At 42.5% G+C, this 21,928-nt stretch overlaps 1 protein-coding gene across 7 annotated transcripts in view; it reads left to right on the top strand.

The window, feature by feature from the left end:
* The window catches only part of LRRC4C (leucine rich repeat containing 4C), a 1,058,673-nt gene that overhangs the window by 407,828 nt on the left and 628,917 nt on the right, over positions 1-21,928 (top strand). For 6 of the 7 annotated variants that reach the window (XR_007243465.1, XM_048483624.1, XM_048483625.1 and 3 more), the window contains one exon: positions 19,117-19,353. The exons of the other annotated variant lie outside the window; for it this stretch is intronic. The gene's annotated coding sequence lies outside the window, so the exon portion shown is untranslated. The remainder of the gene's footprint in view (positions 1-19,116; positions 19,354-21,928) is intronic. 7 annotated transcript variants of the gene reach the window in all.

Below are 21,928 nucleotides of genomic sequence, written 5' to 3'. Positions count from 1 at the left end.
AGGGGCAGGTGTAGATGTTTTCACTAGAAACATGCTACAGTGAGGATGTTTGAACCTGGTTGAAAATGTGCCAATTCTTTTGAGACTTGGTTGTATCTAGATTAAATTTTCAGTGAGAAATCGGCCATAGTGGCTGTCCCTTGCCACTGAAACAATGTCCTGGAAGAAATCAGTGAGACTCCTACTCCCTTGGCTTTCTAGTATAACTGAAGCAGAGCTGTTTGAGTAGCCTCAGCCTGGACAAAGAGAGACTGCCTTGCAGATTTGAGCATAAATTGTTTTATTTTTATTTTTAATGTGCTGTTTTGAATTCTGGTTGTATTAAATGGTTTATATTATTTTTTTACATTGTTGTTATTCACCTTGTGTCCTAGGATGCCGGGGGTGGGTGGGTATGCAAATGTTCAGAATGAATGAATACTTCATAATGGTTCTTGTTGTGAATCAGGCTGTGGATACATCCTCAGATACTACTGTTTGACACCTTGGACTCTGCCTTATCTGTATTTGACCTTGGACTATATCTTCTGACCACTCTTTCTGTCACCTGTCAAAACCAGGTTCCTGACTCTGGACAGTTCCTCTCTAAAATGGAAATATTGATTTGCTATGAGTTCCAAATTAGCACTTTTGAATTCTGAAATGATGTTGTTTTCTAATGCTTCTAATGCTTGGAATCCAGACAGATGATCATTTCAGTTTGCCTTCAGTTCTGGGAAAATACTGTTGGTAGTCACCTCTTAGTTCTTTTGTCCCACCATACAATTCTTATCTATCCAGATGGCTAGGGGGGAAAAGAATGGTTTGCACTGGGGATCCTAATATGGCACCTGTGGGCACATGGCACTGATCAACACCTTTTCTGCTGCCTGTCAATTTTTTTTTAGAGAGGGGGCAGGGATTTTGCCTAGGAGGGCATCTGATTCAACATTGGAGATCTGATAGGCTGTGTAGATTTTTTAAAAATGTTGTTTCAGTGGCAGCTTCCACTACAGAGTAGGTTTTGTACTATCTCTTATTTCTCTTTCCCAGTGTTTTTTGCTTTGTTTTGTTTTAATTATCCCTTTCCCGCTGTACTTGGGCTTTCTGTGTGTATTGGAGGAAACCTTCTGCAGCAACCATTTTTTATGTTGTTTCCACCTCCCATGACAGTCATTTTGTGGTTGTGTGAGGCCGTTTCCGCACGGCCCATAAACGACGGCCTGGGGGCGGTAAAAACGCCGCCCCCAGGCCGCCGTTCGCACAGGTGTCGCTGCTGCAATGCAGCAGCGGCGACCTGACTCCGCTTCCCTCCCCCCAGGGCGGCGTCAGGCCGCCCTAAACAACAACCCTTTAAAGGGTTGTTGTTGGGGAGGAAGCGTCTTCCCGGCAGCGCGGTGCGAACCGCGCCGCCGGGAAGACGCTGTCTCCCTCCTCCGTCCAACTCACGATGTCCTTGTCGTCACCTGCTGGCCGTCACAGTTCTCCGCCCACACTGTCCTCCGACCTCCAGGGGTCGGAGGGCAGCGTGGGCGGGGCTTAGACAGCCAGCAGGCGACGACGAGGACATCGTGAGTCGGACGGAGGAGCGGGAAGAGGCGGCTCCGTGTGGAGCCGCCTCTCCTGCGGCGGCCTCTGCTTGGCCTGCTTGCACGCTTGCGTGCGAGCGGGCTTCCGCTCCCACGCCGCCAGAACTCTTGCCGGCGTGGGGGCGCGAGGTGGCCATGCGGAAACGGCCTTAGTCACCATATGTCAGAATTCAAAAGTGCCTGCAGGCTCAAGATGTTTGGGTTCCTTGGACTACTAGCCGGTGGGAGAATAACTTCCAAGGCTAGGTGTAAAACAATGCTGAGGGATATAATAAGGATTTCTACTTAGCAGAGCATTCCTGGTCATGGACAATATAACCCTCGTTTAAAAAGGAAGGAAGAGTAGCAGAGAATGGTACTCTGTACTATGAAGCTTTCACACACATTCATTCTTAAGCAAACAACAAGAGGTTTTATTAAAGGAAGGAATGACAGCTGTGTCACTGAGTAGCTTTCCCTCTGTTTGATTTGAAAGAATCTGCTCAGTGGCTGCTTGGCTGCCGGATAAATACTTCAAATACTATTATGGACAAAAGAGAGATGACAGCATTTTCTTGTTTTGCATAATAGCCTTCTTCTTGCATGATTTTAAGTCAGGGCTAGTTTCTGTTTAGGGGTATAAATGCTCCCAAATTTAAACTTTATTTGAAACTCAGTTTAAATTCATCCTGATGATTTGCATTAAATGAAATTCTGCAATAATAGAGGAATTTATGAACACTGTCCAAAAATGGTCATGCATTATAAAAATAAAGTTTTGCTTGCCTCTAAATTTCTTCAACATTTTGCCTGAGCAATTTGCTTTGAAAATTTGCTTCAGACAAATTTGGGTAAATGTTCTTCCCAATATTCTGAGATAGTTCTGTACCACCAAACTGTTCATATCTTGAACTAAAAACTGATTGCAAGAATGAATGAGTAAACTGAACTTTGAAATGGGTATTGTTAGTCATAATGCAGAAATAAATCACCAAACTTGCAGTTCGTATGAATTGGCCAATAATTAAGCTGTCATTATGCATCACATTTTTCAGATTCCATTCCATTCTTCGTACTTACATCCATCCTTCCTCCAAGGACCTCTGTAAAGTGTACATGAACCACCACATTATCCTCCCAACAACATATCTGCAATGTAGTGTTCAGCTAAGAGAAGGTGACTGGATAAAGGTCACATTTACAGCCTTCCCTCACTGTCACTAGAGATACTGCAGAATTCATAACTGCACACAAGCAGCATCTGGGGACACTCAAATATCAGTTAGTTAAGGGTTTTTTAAGAAGCAGTTCTGCTGTTTATCAGCAGGTAGGGATAGTTTGGCAGGTTATTTTCTTTATATCTAGACCCCACAACACAGTGAAACCAGCAGCACTTTGTACATCAACATTCTCACACAGTCTGATGAGAGTCTCCCCTTACCAGACCTGCCATTGCTGGATGCCACTCCACAGGCAATTGTTTGGCAGAACAAGTTAAGCAGCATTGATAAATAAACACTGTATATTTAAAAAATTCTACCTTCTAAGTCCATGTTATCAATTTTATTTTGTGCATGCACTTTTCCACATAACTTAATGGGAGCTGGACTTCCCCCAACCACTTATGATCTAGGGATAAAATCAGTTTCACCAACTACAAAAATGCAAAAATTGTCACAAGATGGCATAAAATAACACTCCCCCCCACCACCACAGATATTATTGCAACCACAAAGTTGGTTTGAATCAGACAGCACTGAGAAAAAAATATTTGAGGCTCAGTTCATGAGCTATCACAGCTGATGAAAGGGTTATGTTTGCCATATTTGTTCACTGCAAAGTTCACGGGACCTTTCGCAGGATCTTGCCCAAAACCATGGGTGCCAGATTGTTGCGTCCTTGGATTTTTGTCCCCCTAAATCCCTATTTTAGCAGTCCCTATAATAGGCATTATCAATGGGGTTATCTGTGACTCAGGGTGAAGCCCCTTTCCAAGTCCTCTACAACTGAAACTGGTTTCTGGTTCTTAGAAGTCATTTACAGCAGCATCTCTCTCTCTTTCTCTCTCTCTCTCTTTCTCGTATCACTAGTGGACTCCAAAATCACTTGGGCTTTGATTTAGCTTATACATGTATTGGAGAAAATCAGCAGAGATGGCATTGGGTTTGTGGAGGGCTGTCTTGAAAGATGTCTTGAAAGAAATACTCCAGAGGCAAGTCATCTGACACCCTAAAATATATTTGACATTTAGCTGGCCATCGTGGATTGAAAAAAGAACTGTTAAAGTGGCAAGGCTACAGGGTACAGCACTGACAGAATAACAGAACAGCCTGCCCCAGCCTAATCAGTTCCTTCAGAATTCTTGCTGCATTCTAATGTTAACCTTCATATTAATTAATTTTTCTTGTTTACACATTCTCAGGCAGAAGACAGAAAACAGAGGATGTTTCCATGGCATACTTTGTGACATAGCAGGTCATCTGTGCATCTATACTGGGCGCATCTGTCAGAAAATATTTGCAACTAACCTGGCTGCAGTCTGAGCAACAAATCACAGAACGCAATAAAATTGATGCATAAAGGCTCATGAATAAAATAGGTTACATGTTAGAATTATAGACAGCAAGAGGCAGTGAATCATATTCTGACTCCACTGGGCCATACAGCCACCATCCGTGACAATATTGATCATTAGCATAAGAACCAGAAATTATTATCTTTAAGGAGATATACTTCCATCTTTATATCTTCTCTGATTATAATTTGTTTTTATAAGTGCAGTTAGATTGGCTTTCACTTCCATAATATTATTCATTTGAAGCTTTTCTCCTGAAACTAATGCTCTTCTATCCTCTTTGATAGCTTTCACCAATCTTGTAAAAATTCTACAGCTACCTCTATTGAAGAATAAGTAAATGAATGAAAAAACTGAGTTGATACAAGAATATTAAATTACTGCTCCACAGTCTGGCTGCCTATTATCTACCTTTGTCATCCAGTATTTTATCCCATTCCAAGCATTTAAGAGCATCTATTGGAAGCAGATGTAATGGTGAACTATATTTTCCATGATGCTCAGCCACCTCAAATACAGTTGCCAACTCAATTATGGGAAATTCATAGAGATTTGGCAGCAGATTCTGACAAGGTTGTGTGTTGGGAGAGGAAATTGCTAAGCAGGGGTGTTATTCCATAGTCTATCCTCTGAAACTGTAATTTCTTCCGTTTTGCCTTCCACTGAACTCTTTAGCCTGGAGATCACTTTTAATCCTGGGAGCACTCCAGGTCTCACCTGGAGGATGGCTACTCTAACCCCAGATGTCCTTGTCCATACACAGGAACCTCCTCACTACTGCTGCCACCATTGCCTCTCTATCACATTTTTATCCCTTCCTTCCTACAATTAGTTTAGGGAAGCATACATGTCTCTTTCATCCTCACAACAGCCCAATAAAATACATTACTCTGAGAGAGGATGACTTGTCCAGTTTGATTCATAATTGAATGGGGATATGAAACTTGGGTCCATTCCGCATGGGCCACACAAGCAGTGGTACCAGATGCTGGTGCACCCCCCCCCCCGGGGCTGTTTGCACTCTGTCCTGTAAACAGCACCGGTGCCCCAGAGGCCTGTGGGGCTGCCTTCACACGAGACCTGCCATTTCAGGTCCCCTCTTACCTTACTTGATACTCAACAAATCTTTATTAGGCATTAAAAAGAAAAAAAGGAAAGGAAAAAGACCAGACATTAACAAATCAAATAATATCAAGTTATTTCCTATGCCAGAAGGACCAATACAGAGTAAATTATTTTAATGTGTTGAGAAGAAATTTGGCTACAGAGGTTACAACCAAAGGGGAAGAATTATTTAATAAGAATATGACCTTCATTGAACTTTGTAGGAAACAAAGAGAAAAGATTGGTCCTAATCTCGTAATATTTAGAGCAATAAAGCAGAATATGTTCCTTAGACAGGACCTCAAAAATACAGTGGGGGCATTTTCAGTCTTGTTGGGTAGTCTTGGTGAATCTCCCTCATAATATTGAAGAAGGGAAAGAGTTACAACGTGCCCTGGTAATTGCCCACCTCTGGTTAGGGTCAGAAAGTAGGATCAAATAATCTGCCATCTGATTAATTTTAAATGTGATGTTGTAGTGGAGGGGGGACCAATTGCTTCAAGCTTTGTCGTGCAAGGTTTGGAATTCTTGATCTAGAAGCCATCTTTTCACTTGGAAATAGATTTCAGAAGCAGATAACATTTGGAGGGAACCCCAAGAAAATCCCAGAGAAAGTATCTTTGTTTCAACTAGAGACCACCACCTAGAGGTCTGTAGCTGGAAAAGAATATGGTAGGTGAGGCTATTGCAGGGGTAGGGAACCTGCAGCTCTCCAGATGTTCAGGAACTACAATTCCCATCAGCCTCTGTCAGCATGGCCAATTGGCCATGCTGGTAGGGGCTGATGGGAATTGTAGTTCCTGAACATCTGGAGAGCCGCAGGTTCCCTACCCCTGGGCTATTGGTATCAGGATTGAAACACAGGCAAGCCCAGAATTTAAGAGTAACTAGCCATGCTCTAGTAACTAGTAAGTGTTGTTCTGCCTCTAAGCAGAGTACAGCACAAGGTATGCAATGAGGAGCTCCAAATATTTTATACAAGAAAGATTATTGTGTTCTTTCCACTTTGGAATTCTAGGCACTGATCCACGAAGGGATCCCATATAAAATCTGGGGAATAGCTTTCATGTTGAAAACTTTCAGGGTGGCAGGTATAAATCTATTGCCTCTTGTAAAGAATAATTTCTCAACACCAGCCACTGTGGAACTACAGGGAGGTTTAACAGTCAAAGTGATCAAACACAGCAGCTTAAGGAAAGGTACTAAATTATCTTGAGCCTGCTTGTAGGCTTTTAAAAAGTCTATGCACTGCTGCTGAGTCTAGATGACTTTGGTCTATTGATTTCCTCCCTGTTAATAGGTTTGGTTTTTAAAGACCATTCTAGATTATATAGATCAACAAATAGCATAAGGCATGATTAGAAACAAGTAATAGAAATCACCATATTCATACTGATCTACCCCTTCACCATAGTCATTATTTTTCCAGGTTAAAGTTTTGCAGTGACTCAAGCCCGTATAATCACTTATAGTTTGAATAAGTATCATAAATAAATAATCATCCTCCTGAAATAGGCTCAAAGGAAAAATTTGAGAAAAGAGTTTGACATTGCATAGTTATGAAGTTCAGGCACTAAATCGGAATATCTGATGGAAATTATGCTTTGTTTCAAGAGCGCATCATTATCATCATCATCCTAACCATTCAACTTTGATCTGCCTTGAGGAATTTTGACTTTTAACATACTAGGTTCCTTGGCCTTTCATTCAAAGACTAAGCCTGTCCCCCCCATCCCCCCCGTCCCCCCCATGTTTCACTTTCTTATCCGATTATCTACAGTAACTTTTGGTTCTATTATCATGATGCCAGAACTGAAACTATGTTTTGTATTGATTCCGGGTTTTGTTCTTTAACTGTTCTTTCCTCCTCTTTACCAAACAAATTGAAATGATTTGGAAAATTCACTTTACAAAATTGATATAGGTTTTCCTTTTCATCAACAATAAAATTATAAAATTCCAAGATCAAATTTGAAAATGGTATGTTTAGATTTTTTCACTATATATCAACAATTGGAAACTTGCAAGGACTTGCAGGAGACATCTCATTTACCCCTCCTCCAGTATTTCTTCTTTCACTTTCATGAAAGCCCCTGTTCTGTTCCCCAAGCAAAACTGTTTCTAATACCCTGTGCCCAGCCAGAACATTGTGGGAGAGTCACAAGCAAGGTTTAACAGTTCAAATAAAAGGTTTACTATTTAGAAGAATGGAGACCCTAACTCCTCCCAGGATCTGTCTTAAAATAAAGTACTTGCTTGGCTGGACAGTAGAAGCTGTAGACTTTTGTTCTTTCCTTGACTGCTTCCAGGAAATTCCACTTCTTTAAGTTCTTTGAGTCTTTATTTGGCTACTAGTCTCTGTAAACCTCAACTTTATGCTCTCAGTACACATTTGACGTGGCAAAATACTAACGCCTCCTAACTCCTTGGGCACCTGTACTGAACTGAACTGAGTTAAACAGGGGCATTGCTGGGAGATAACAGAAAGACTGCCTCTTGGGAAACTTCTTAAAGGGACAATTCCCTCCCTTTGGACACTATACAGAGGATTAAAGTCATGCTATCTATGGGAAACTGACACTTAACAATGAAAATAATAAAAGTTTCTGTGGGGGCATGACAGCCCCCATAGTCTTTTCTCTTTCCCAGCTTTCTACTCTTCTTCCTATTCAACAGCCAATCTGCATCTTTCCCTCTTGCATGGTAGAGAACCCTCATGGACTTGTGGGAGGGGGCACAAACATTTGTGGAATGTTGTAGTTGCCTCCTCTATCAATCTTCACTCACCTTCTCCTTCACTCTTTTTATGCCAGTGTTGCACCCTCTCAGACAATGCCACACTCTTTCATCTACCTCATCTTAATCGCCCTCTCTCTTTCCATCAGCCCTTCACAATTACCCCTCTTTCTCTTCCCATGACCTCTCAGACAATCTCCCTTCTTTCCCCCCACCTTGGGAGCTGTGGTAGCTATGGTTGGTGTAGTATACCTGATGATGGGTATGACCCAAGGAGAAAGAAGGAGTAGTAGTTTGGTTTCATACTCAACTTTTCTCTACGGAGTCTCAAAATGGCATACAAACTCCTTTCCTTCCTCTCCCCACATGTTGCGAGGTAAGTGGGACTGAGAGAGTCCATCACTCTAACTACTACATTTCAGTGAATGACAAAGAGTGAGTCTTTAAATACAGGCTGGTTCTCCACTTTCCCACTAGAAATCCTTATCTGCCACTCCAGTAGTGGTCATGTTTACATGCAGCAACAGGCAGGATGAGAACTTGTGCACCACAGCCCTTTTGAAGGCACACCAATTGGTTCCATGCCACAGTTTTCTGGATGGTGGCAGCTGTAGCTGGGGACCCAGTTTAAAAATTAGTCCCTATGTCCAAAGCTGAAAGCAGAGAGATGTTCAAAACAGGCCTTTAAACAGTAGGAATTGGAAGGAACAAACAAGACAGCCAGCCAGGAGAGAGGGTAGAATGAGAGAGATATCTGGGGTGAGGAGCAGCATGCAAAAGAAGAAGGCTACCTTGGCTATAAAGGCCTTGCTGTCAGAATCTTTATGGCCAGAATGGTCATTCTGTCCCAAGTTATTGTCTAAAATAAGGCACCTCATCCCACCTTGAACCTCACAAGAGAGGCAATCACACTCTAAAACCTCTAGAGTGAGATAAGGGCCAGACAGGTTTTTAAATTCTTATTGGTGTTTATGTTTAGAGATTCTCTTATTGAAGGAGATGATCTAGTCATTAAGAAAATATTCATTCATCCACTATATAGGTTTGAAATAGAATCCCCCCTCCCCATTTCTGTTTTATTCTGCTCTGTTTGTTCTTGGCTCTTACCCTGGAAGGAAAACAAGTCATTACAAGTGTTGTGTGCATATATGTGAGTGTGCCGGCAAGTCACAGCTAACTTATAGTGACATCATGGGGTTTTCAAGGCAAGAGATATTCAGAGGTGTTTCACCATTGCCTGTCTCTGAATGGGCTGAGAGAGTTCTGAGATAACCGTGTCTGGCCCAAGGTCACTCAGTAGGCTCCATGTGGAGGAGTGGGAAATTGAACCTAATTAGAGTTCACTGTTCTTACCCACCACACCACACAGGGTCTCATGTGAGTATTCAGCCAGATGTAATCACTGTTACTCACCTTTAAGATGGACAATGAGGAAATTGAAATTGTTCAAGACTTTCTATTCCTTGTCTCCATCATCAACCAAAAATAAGATTGACACCAAGAAATGAGAAGGAGACTGAGACTAGGAAGGGCAGCCATGAAGCACCTAGAAAAGATTCTTTAGTGTAAGAATGTGTCATTGATAACCAAGATCAAGTTAATTCATGCCATAGCATTCCATGTTACTATGTTTGAGTGTGAATGTTTGGCAATAAAGAAAGTTGACAGGAGAAAAGTAGATTCTTTTCAAATGTGGTGTTGGAAGGGAATATTTATTTGTTTGTTTGTTTATATTGTGGATACTGTGGACTGCCAAAAAACAACATGAAACAAATAAGTGGGTTCTAGATCAAATAAAGCTTGAACTGTCCCTACAAGTTATTCATATTTAAACTTGGTAGTTGGTTGTATATACATGTAGTGCTGTCAAGTCGCTGCCAACTAATCACAACCTTTGCAAGGGGATTACAAGGGAAATGACAAGCAGAGCAGTTTTGCAAATGCCTTGCTCCAGAGAGGGTTGCTTTGTTTTTTGGTTTTTTTAAAAAGGTCTTCCTTCCAAGTACTGGCACTGCTTAGCTTCATCGATCTGGCTATATCATGCTGCCTTCCCCAAATTGGTAGCTGGTTGGTGATATATAATTTCTGCCCGGTTGGATATAATAGAGTAATTTATTTGTTTCCTATCTCACTCCTTGGCAAAGGTCTGGGGTGACTTAAACAACTATTTAGTTATATAACTGTGAAGGGTGAAAGGCAGAAAGGAGATGCTATGACAGTTATGGTGATGGAAGAAGACTGGCATTTCTCTGACTGGGAGTATATAGGAAAGATTACTCTCCTCCAGACAGACAGCCTTCTTTCCAACTAAACAGAGAAAAACATGCTAGTCTCTGATGTGTTAACAGCTCTTGATAGGTGGGTCCAAGTTCTCACGGGTTTGAGCCCAGGACCTGACCAGATTGGCTAAGGACCCTGGAGCATATTGGAGATGGGGTTCTGAAAACGGAGACTGTTCCTTCTAATAGGATGGTGGTTGGTTGTGACATTGACTAGGGGAGCTGTTTCTCCTTTGTGGTTTGCCAAGAAGAATGAAAAAGAGGAATGATGCTAAGGGTGGTTATAGATGCACCAGGGAGGGGTGGGGCATCATGGCATAAATAAAGACTGGATATGCCATGGATTGTAAGTACTTAGTAACTTTCCTTTTGTTTATTTTTCTTAGTATACCAAGATTTATTCTTGTAGTACCCAAGTATTTCTTGTAGAAATAAAGGCTGATTCTGTATGGGCCAAAAACATCAGTGTGAAAATGGTGTGAAAACAGTATAAACCCTTTTACACCATTTTAAACTCTTTTACACCATTTTCACACTGTTCACACTGCTGTTTTTGGCCCTTGCGGAATCAGCCAAAGTTTAGTCAGAGATAGTCTGCAACCCACCTGCCCTGGCAACTTAGAATGCTCCAATGATACCCACCTGTGGCTTCAGCCTCAGACAATGAAAACAAAGCAAGGCAAGTAAATGACTTCCCCATCCAGGAATAGCCGAACAGATCCAAGTCAAACCGTATAGAGTCACAAGTGGATGAAATTCACTTTGTGTGCCTCTTGGAATCATCGCATTTTGTTTGTATACTAATTCACAAATATTACAGCTTTTTCATCAGCAAAAGTTGATACTTGATAACACCATATGAATTTCATCCACTTGTGACTCTATACGGTTTGACTTGGATCTGTTCGGCTATTCCTGGATGGGGAAGTCATTCATGAGGTTCTTACACATGAATGGACTTATCTTACAATAGCACGGATTGGATGATAAGTATAATTGCTGATTATTGTATTATATGTTGCTGATTATTGTATTATATGTGTATGTGTATTAAGTACTGATTACTATAAATAGAGTATTCTTATACAATACTTCCTTGAGTTGTTGGCAAGTTTATATTGGGGAGTGGCTACTCCCTCCTTGTGTTTTGCTTCAGCCTCAGACAAGCCATGAGAGAAAGAGGGCTGGAGTTTACCTGAGGTAGTGGTGATGGCAGTAAAAGAGAGGGTAAGACAGTGGTTAGTCTTGCCCCACAAAGAAATAGAAATCATAACAATAACTTTTTTTTGTAAACAACACATAGAGAATGGTCTTCATCCTCAGAGTCAGGGGATGTAATTTCCCAGTATCTTCTTCCTTTCTGTTGTTAGAGTCCTTCCCCTCTTTGCTTCCATGCAGAGGCGTACCGCCTATGGAGACATGGGGCCACCCATGTTGCCAGGCGCATGCCTGTGAGGTGCCCAGCAGGCTCCTCCCCCCCCTCGCCCACCCCCCCCACCCCACCCACTGCCGCTACCACTCACTGGCCAACCGGCTGGCCATCATTTCCCTCACTCACTGTTTACTTTCCCTGCAGGCTTTGAGGCTGGGCTTCAGAGAAGCTGCCACTCGGGCAGCCTGTTTCTATGATTTCTTAAAGGGGCAATGCTCCAAAGATTGCTTAAGCAGGGTTCCGGGGGGGGGGGGGGCAGAGGGTTTTTAGTCTCCGGGCACATGCTTTCTTTAAACCAAATTTTTCCAAGTTGTTGAATCTCTTCCCTTTATGAAGCTAAGAGACTTCTCAAAATAGTTGTAATTCAGTGATTTGTATTATCACCTAACAAAGAAAAACTGAGAAACAATCAGCAACTACAGTCATTGCCATACAAAAGGTTTGTTCAAAGAGCAGAACTCCAAGTTGGGGGGGGAAGTGCTTCTTTGAATCTGAATTGTGGTTTGAACAAACATTGAAATCTCTCTCCCCCGCTCTCTGTCATTGAGCTGAATGTGTTTAGCTGCTGTGCTTTTGACTCACATTTTAAAAGAACTTGTACAAACCACCAACCTTTCATTCAAACCAATGAAGCTTCAAAATTTTCCTGCTTCCTCAATTAAAATACATATTGTGAATAGAATCTCATGCAGGATCCAGGCAGTGTATCGTATGCTGAATTTAGCATTCATATTAGCATCTCTTGCTTATTGGTTATTTACTTATTCAAAACATTTATATGTTGCCTTTTCAGAGAACTGCTTGAGGCAGCTTACCAAATAAGACAAGATAAAATCTTGAACGAAATAAAGAATACATCATTAAAAACCCACACAACATAACCACAGATCAGAAATACTTAGGGCCTCAGGAGCCATATGTTCCTCTTTGATACACCACATATGGCTTTTCTAAGCACCATTTCCTGCTGTGTCATCCACTCTGTGTTTCAGGAAAGTAAGCAAGTAGGATTGTCAGCTCTGAATTGGGATATACCTGGAGATTTAGAAGGTGGGGTTTGGGAAGAGGAGAGACTTCAGTAGAGGATAATGCCATAGAGATCACCTTCCAAAGCCACCATTGATTCAAAGTGAATTGATCTTTGTCACCTGGAGATAGTTGAAATAGCAGGAGATCTGCAGCCACCACTTGCCCTATGAGCAAAGCCTTTGTGTGTTTGTGATTATGATTGGCAGTTGGTTCTCATATGAACCAAGTGCTGCTGGAGGAAGGAAAAAAAGCTGTGAAATTCTCTAAGTTCCATCCTAGGGATGGAAGTGAATGTATCTATTTTGGTTGATAGTCATTGTGCCCTGACCTGGATGGCCCAGACTTGAAAGTGTTGGTCCTGAATACCACTTGGATGAGAGACTACCAATGAAGTGCAGGGTCATTACACATAAGGAAGCAATGATAGTAACCTTTAACTTTCTTAAACCCCCTTTCTCTCTCTTATCTTGAAAACCCTATAAGGTTGTGATGTCAGATGCAATTGATGGCACGCTTCATCACCAATTGCAAAAGTTGTTGTTTGTTCTCTCTTCAGTTAGTACCACTGCCCCAAATCATAAAAGGACATGTGGGGTAGCCAACTCCAGGTTCAGGATCATCTAGAGAATTGGGATAGAACCTGAGGAAGATGGGGTTTGGGGAGGGGAGGTACCTTGGCAGGGTATAATGTTAAATATTTCTCCCTCCAAAGAAATAATTTTCTCCACAGGAACAGATATCTGCATACTGGAGATCAATTATAATTCTAGGATACCTATGTATGTGAGCTTTGACTCATCAAAGCTTATATCCTGGAAATTTTTGTTGGTCTTTAAGGTACTACTGGACTCAAATGTTGTTATACTGCTACAAATAGGCTACTCACCACAAAAACACAGAATAAAAAGCATCAATATTATCATAATAGCCCTCCGGCTAGAAGCAGATTGTTACAAAATCAAAACAAAGAAAGAAAACCCTAGTTATAAGCCTGTCAGGAAAAAAAAGTCTTTGGTCTATCTCCAAAAAGAGCATAGAGATTGTGCCAGGTGGGCCTTAAGTGAGGTGACATTCCACACACAAGATTCTGCCAATGAAAAAAACCTGTATTTGATTGTCACCTGCCTCAGCTTTGTGGATGGGAGAACAAAGGGAAGCGTTTGTGAAAAGCATCAGAAGTTGCTGGCTGGTAGGTGGAGGTGGTGCTTCCCTTAAAATATTGTCTCCAAAGTGTTTAGGTTATTGAAGGAATTAACCAACACTTTAAATTGAGCCCAAAAACAGATGGCCAGTCAGTGCAGATTTTTCAGCGCTGGGCTGAGACCATCCCTGACAGATAAGGACCATGATGTTTACCATCAGGTGGTTGAAATGTGGATTCTTAAACTTGAAAAAGAAAACACAGACAAAAAGTATGCTCTTGCAATTAAGACATTCCTAAGAAAAAAATCAGATTAATTAGAATCCCATCAAAACAGATTGCTCAAATGCAACTAGCAAATTGCTAATGCTTCATATAACTTGTTGGTTTGGAGTTTTGTTTGCCTTATATTTGGTATAAAACAAACAAAAATTGTGTTAGCATTTTTATTCATTACTTCTGCAAACCTATTTTGCATCTAACTAAAAAGTCAAATCAGGCAAACATTTTAAGTACTAAAATTAATTGCCCTTCACTTGTGAGGTTTTCTGAAACTAGGGCTCAGAAATTGAAATGAGTGCCATTTTTGTTTCAAGCTGCCTACTGGCTTGCCTAAACACTTAAAACAAGGCTGAAATTACTTGTATAACAAGCAGTAGAGGCATGAGAGCTGCCTGAACAATCAATCATGCATATGTCAAAGCCACTGTCTGGGGTCTTCTGAAAACAATCTGCACTTTTTTATTGTAGGGTTTAAGAAAGATTACACAGCAACCAACACACCATCAAACCTTCAAGAACAAATCAATGTATGGCTTACCTCCCAAGGTCTGTTCCAGGTTTCATTGTAACTGACAATGGAAGCGATGCTGTAAAATGCCATGCATTGTTGCTTCCTTGCAATTGCCATGGGACATTCTTTATCCTTGACACACTGCATCACTCAAATCAATGGAGGACGACATTGAACCCCTCAGATATCTCTCTATGCATAAATAAATGGTTTAACTTTTTTCCTAATTGTTGCTACAGCACTTGCGCTCATGAATCATTTCTAGAAGAGCAAGTTGCTTTATTCTAGTGTTGTTTCCTTGTTTGTCTGATTTGCACAAAATGGGGCAAACACATATGAAGACTATTTCATTTCTGTTAATGTCATGCCCAAACTTCTAAGATGGACACTGAGACCACTCTGCTACATTTTTGAATGTGAAAGATTTGAAATCCTCTCCAAAGAGTCTGGATCTAAACCTGTTTGGAAACAATGTAAGGTCTTCATACACTGGGGAAAAATTGTGTATTTTTGTGTAATAGCGTACAAGTTAAATTTGCAGTGTTTTTCTACTATTTTGTGAATTTGCTGTTAACTAGCCACAAGTCTTTGGAATAAGGCTGGCTTTAGCAAATGCTGTATTGATAAGATTGGCATGGGATAGGACAATCAATATTTGGAACCCTCTGTCTATCCTCATTTATTCGAACGAGCTCAGTAGTGTATTGACATTTTCCCATTTTATTAATTTATTTAGAATATTATATCCTGCCTTTCCACAATGCCCAAGGCAGCTTACAGAATATACACAAATAACAAACATAATTAAACACATGAATTAAAATGCGTCAAATTAAAACTGCGACATTGTAACTACCAGCTGCCAGACACATTGATTTATTATTTCACCTGAAAATGTGTCAAAATAAGTTTGTGTTGTCCTTTTACAGTATACAGAAGGAGGGACATATAGGACCTTCCCTACCGGGTTGACTATTCCAATGTGTGGGGAAAGCTACTGAAAAAGAGCTTGCATGGGTTGTAGCTGAATAGAACTTCTGAATAGAGAAGCTAGGCACCTGCTGACTTTAGCTGGTGCACAGAATTACTTAGGTCATTTCCCCACTTACCTGCTGCTGCATGCTACTCTCCCCAAGTAGCGCGGGATCCCCCGGCACTCCCCACTACAGGGGCGGCGACAATGCAGCTGCCTTGACGCTGCCACTGTCGTGCCCCCTCAGCGCGCGTCATTCCTGCCACTCCTCAAAACAGTGCCTTTTGATAAAGCCCAGCAGCACGCCAAAACAGCGCCTTTTGGGGAAGCCCAGGAGCACGCCAGAAATGATGCACACTGGGAGTAGCGCACAGCAAAGGGTGTTCGAGGTAAGTGGGGAAACGACCATAGATAAAGATGATCCATTGAAATATAGCCACCTTGAATTGCCCCTAGAAACTAGTAGGTAACCAGTGAAGTACAACATATAACAGGTATTAAATGACCGTGCCAGCATGAACAGGTCAGTAATCCAGTGGCAGCATTTTGTACCAGCTGAAGTTTATAAACTTTCCAGAGTCAGCCCTATTTAAAGTACATTTAAAAAATCTACAGAAGATAGATCAGGGCTATAGTGGCATTGATCAGCATGGCAAGGTTAGCACAATGAAGACAGGTAGCCAGTTGACACACTCAGTCAGTATAGTAGAAAGTGCTCTTAGCTAATTCCCTGGTGCTATTCTAAGAGCAGCATTGGATCCAATATTGCCTCCAAATTTTTCATCAGGCTTTCATGCCTTTTATTTGTATAAGTAGCAACCTAAACAGTCAGGCCCTTTCCGCCGCAGGCTGAGCGGAATATGGCTGACCTGAGGGATGGCAAAACACTGCCGTCTGCAGGCCGCCTTATTACACCACCTATGGGGTGCAGCTGCTTAGCATATTGCTGCGCTTCAGCGCCGTAACCGAAGCGCCAAGCCGGCGTTTCCAAACCACACTTCCCCAGCGTGGTTTTTTGGAAACGCCGGCTGGAAGGCGAACGGCAGCAGCTTCCAGGCGCTTCCCCCCCCCACTCCCTCCCTTCACTTACCTGCTCTCTGGCCCTCCGGCGCGTCGCCGGGGCCTGGGGACACGCCCCCCTGCTCTGCGACACGGAAGCAGGCGCGCAGGGCAGGGGAGGCGTGTCCCCAGGCCCCGGCGATGCACCGGAGGGCCGGAGAGCAGGTAAGTCGACCGGGCGATGGCGTCTAGCAGCGCCGTCTTCCCGGTTCTTTCTGGGACCATCCATGCAGATGGTCCGTGCGGAAAGGGCCTCAGTTTCAGCTTGTTCTCTCTTAGCCATTTGATCTCCACTTCTAGGCACTCATCCTTATATCTCTGCAGGTTAGGTCAGACTGACAAAATATGGTTGGACCAAGATCATCAGGTCACCTTCAGGTCTTAGCAGGTATATCAGACTGACCCAATACTTTATCAACTATTCCAGACTGATGAATGACGTTTCAATGTCAATATGTACAAAGAAGAGGAATGCTGGAATTTGTGTTTCTTTGGGTGTTATAAAAAAGATTATTGCAACTAAAAACAAAAGGAAATACCCAAAGCAAAAATAGCATCTCAAACTATTTGCTTGCAGACTCCCTTTTGATTATTTAATTTCTGATCTTCACTTGATTTGCCATCTTCAGCTTGCTTTGGAGAACAAAAAACAACAGCAGCAGCTGGGCCTTTCTAAAAGAAAGCTTTCTACAAATCCATTTTTTTTGTCAAAGACAAAATAGAAAAATCATATTTCCTCATGTCAAAACTCACAAGTATATATCCCAAGATGCACCTGAATCCACTATTCTAATTTATTTCAGTCACTTATCTCCAGAGAACCCTCCTTTCTCTCCTGACAAATTAGGTAACATGACACAATTGATTTTAATATCTCTGCTGAGTGGTTCCCGTAAGGCATTCCTGTTGCATTCAGAAGACACTTGGCTGAGCCAAGACCAAAATTCTCCACAAGTGAGCTGGTTTGTTTTCAAGCATACACATTGGCACACTATTGAGATAAGAATTAGTCCTCACTGAATGATTTCAGTGCTTAAAGTGCTGAAAGAGAAGAACTTTAAGTATTCTTCTGTTAAATGAAATACATGCATACCTTCCACTAGGAGCCTATTCCCGCTAATGCTTGCAAAAAGTCCACTGCTTTAACAGAGTAAACTATTTGGGTTTCCATGGTCTGTCATTTCTCTGCAGGTTGTTTTTCATGTTCATGTGAATGTTGGTGTGTGACAGAGATGTAGCACAGCACTGACATTTCAGGAGTCTGGACAAAGTGTATGAATTATTCATCTTCACATGATACAAGAGGGCCACATCAGTGTGACCAGTACAATTGAATTAATCATTGTAATTATTAAAGTCAGTTTCTACCATGCAACCTGTCTACTCATATCTTACTTGTTTAATGGGCTGTACAGCACAAGTGTATCAGTATGAGCTGGTTTGGCTTTAATGTCCCTGGCACAATACCTGTGGGCTGCCTTGATATAACATTCATAATCCCTGCATTTTGTGCTACTCACAAGAGAGCCAGTTGTCCTGCATTTTCCCTATTATTTCATCCTTCCTAACCCGCCCCCCCCCCGGACCAGTTTAGGGGTAGAAAGCAGAACCAGCAGGTGGTCGGAGATCTTCTACCAAAGTGGAAGATCTGGCCTGCCTGCTGAGGAGAAATAAATGAGCTGCACCAGTCACAGAAGATAAAAAATAAGGCCAAGGCCAATGGTGCAAAATAGTGTAAAAATATATTTGAGTAACGCATTTTTTATCTGAGTAATAAAATATATTTTATATATTTTTCACCATCAGTCTTGGCCTTATTTTTTTTATCCCCCTAGTGAGTACATAAACACCAATAAGTGTATATAGCAACAAATAAAACTTCTGTTTCCACTGTTGAATCAATAGGGTGTCAACGGACCTGACAGAACCTTCTCTAAGGAGAAGCCTTTTGTAGTCCACTGTTCCATGTTCATGAAGTATGTTGCCAATAAAATCACTCAAATATATCCAGTCCAAGTTGGAGAACATAGACAGTTCAAAGTCCAAGACAAAGTTAATTCATTCAGCAGACTGCATGTTCCAAATTGTGTGAAGAGACATGTGAAATTAGAAGGTATAAGCACGGCTGATCAGACTTAAGTATGCTAAACACTATTTGTTTTCAAAAAGAGAGAATTAAGGAAGTACTTGTAATTTGAAAACAATGGACCTTAAAAATGCTTAATTTGGGGTTGATCATGCCCATATTGTTTTCCATTGTTGCATTTAGGGAATTTTGTAATACAATATGTCTAAAATACTAATGGCAGTTGTTTTAGTATGTTATTATCAGAAAATGATTACTGGTCTTGTAGCAGGGCATCTGTTTAATTGGCATTTTTAATTCCCCAATTTAAGTTCAACCTAAACCAACCTAATATTACATTCTGTTTCTTTCTTTCTCTACAGAAATGAATTTCCCCCTTACAAAAAGATCATGCTGGCTTAAAGATTTGGAAGACAAAAAATATGTCATTTGATGGAAATGTTGAATATGATGTGAGTGAACTGCATATTTAAGTTGATATTGGTTCCTGAATATATTCCATGAAAAAGCCCAGATCAGGAAACTGAAAGAGGCACAGACTTCATCTACCAAGTAAATGAAGAAAAGGCTACATAATCGAAGAAGATACTGCTGAACAGGTAATAGGATTCAGAGCTTTTCAAATAAGAAGTGATGTCAATATGTATGTACTATTTTCATCCAGTTTTCTGGATTGTGAGAGACATTCTCAAATTACTTTTTTGTTTTGGTGGAGTTTGTGAGACAAAATAGCAGAAACCCTCATGCCCAAACATAGATAAGCCTCAGCCATAATTAGAAGTACTATGAAATGAAGGAGAAGTCGATTTATGGCTACCAATCTTGATCCTCCTTGATCTGAGATTGCAAATGCTTTAGCAGACCAAGTGCTCAGGAGCAGCAGCAGCAGAAGGCCATTGCTTTCATATCCTGCATGTGAGCTTTCAAAGGCATCTGGTGACACACTGCGAGTATCAGAGTGCTGGACTAGATGGACTCCGGTCTGATCCAGCAGGCTCTTTCTTACATTCTTATGAAATGGCAATATGTGGATATGCTGGCCAAAGTAGAAACGGTGCTGTCCGATAGTAGGATGGCATGGTATGAATTGGGGCGGGGGGAGCAGCTCTCAAAAGCCAGTGAGCCAGGTGTAGAGGCAACTGCCAGAAATGTCCATCTGAAATAGTTTTATTCAAGAAAAGATCAAAAAAGATAAAAGAGTGTAAGTCTGAAACATTTCAAGCAGAGGCAAGCCAATAAGCCAGGACTAGCCTTCTAGAGCAAAAAAAAAACTTTACCATGAAATGATACAGAATAAATTTACTTAAACTTAATTTAGCAAGACTGTAAGACTGGATTGTAGAGCATATATTTGGGGAGGGGTTGTGCTTCAGAGGTAAAACATTTGCTTGGTATGCAGAAGATCCCAGGTTCAATCTCCCATTGAAAGGGTCAGATAGATAGGTGATATGAAGTACCTCTACCTAAGACCCTGGAGATCTGTCACCAGTCTGAGTGGACAATATTGATTTTGATGGACCATATGGACCATATGGTCTGGTTCAGTAGAAAACAGCTTCATTTGCACCCAGGTGTGCAGCAGTTCCGTCTGGTGAATAACCACAGGACACGTCTTGGAATTAAAATGGGTTGCAGTCCTTTATTGAGGCAGAAGCTGGGCAAGCAAGAGAAGTGCATCCATTTTGGGGCCGGTCAGCACCTCTGGCTGATCCCAAACCAAACCCCAATCCATATTGGGGAGGACAGGAGGTACTGGGCCACCTGGGTGCCTACCCGCTGTGGCCCCCTTCTTGCTGGGGTGTCAGGGTCGAATTGCAGAGACCTCCGCGGCATGCGCCATGAACCCACCCCACCCAAAGCCTATTATGGAGACCCCCAACCACGCATGCTTGGCCTCCCCCTAAAGATGCACTCCTTTGCCCAAACTGGCACCAAGCTGAGCATTCAGCTCCTGCCACAGCTTCACATCCTGAACAAGAGTGCCTGCTGCATGGCACATAGCCAGATGTCCAGTCCACGTTCAGATACGTGCACACCATCCGAACTGAAGAGCGCACGCTCCCAGGTGGTAATGTCAGGGTGACGGTACTACAGAGCTCCCAAGCCACCCGTGCTGCTGCCTTACACACCTTGTGGCATGGCACATCCACTTTCTTCGGCTCTTAATCATACCTCCAGTGAAGACATGGGAGCAGTCAAGACCAAAACAGTTTAACGTCTGGAAGCAATTCCAGGACTTCACGGAGGCCGGCCACCATCCACAAGGGCAGTTCCAAGCCCTTTAAAGCTGGGAGGTCATTTTCTCCCAAGTGAATGACAAGCCCTTGAGGTGTACCAAACCTCCCAAGTGCCACCCATATGGCTGGCAACAAGGCCTCCCAGTGCATACCCCGCTGGCCGAGCCAAACAACATCCACATCCTTGGCAAGGGCCAGATCTGCGCCCCAAGGAGTTGAGTGCACGTGAATGCCAGCCGAGTGGATGTTACTATGCCTGATGATCCATATCTGGGTCCAGCTTTCCTGCAGCTCTGTGTAAACAGTAAAACAACAGGTGAGATCCCACATTCAGTTTGTCACCAACCAGCACCAAAGACCCCACCACCAGGCTCCTTGCTAAGGGACAGCCAAACCTTAACCTCATAGGAGGCCACTCCCATCCTGGTGAATGAATCTGGACTCCCACATGGAAGATCCCATCCGCTGATGCCCCAAGCACACTGAAGCCACCCAGTCATGCAATAGGCTACTGCCAAGCTGCATTAGCACAAGCGGACCTTGTGCTAATGGAGCCTCAGACCCATAGGCTGGAAGCATAGCCACCGGGCACCCAACATGAGCCAAAAGAGGGAGGAAACCCAGGTGACCCCCAGTAAACTGCCTCACCTCCATAAAGCCAGCCAACCACCGTCTCAGCCGTGGCAGCAAAGCCATAAGCCCAGGAAGCCCTGCTGATGCCAGTAAAGTATGGAGGGAAGGGGGGCAACCCCCCTAGCTCCACATGCCCCCAAACAAACACCACAGTGGAAATTTGGGAGGGGCATTGAAGAAAATTGGGAGGGCAGCCCCCCATTCCCCCAGGGTCAATTGAGCTCCTTTACTCGAGGATACCTGCACCCCCCTTCGTCCCGCAACCGAGCTGGTACATCTCCCGCCCACCGGTGTTCCACGTGCC

This window comes from Sphaerodactylus townsendi, linkage group LG02, assembly GCF_021028975.2.
Source record: "Sphaerodactylus townsendi isolate TG3544 linkage group LG02, MPM_Stown_v2.3, whole genome shotgun sequence".
NCBI lineage: Eukaryota > Metazoa > Chordata > Lepidosauria > Squamata > Sphaerodactylidae > Sphaerodactylus > Sphaerodactylus townsendi.
This window is presented reverse-complemented; position numbering and strand designations above follow the sequence as displayed.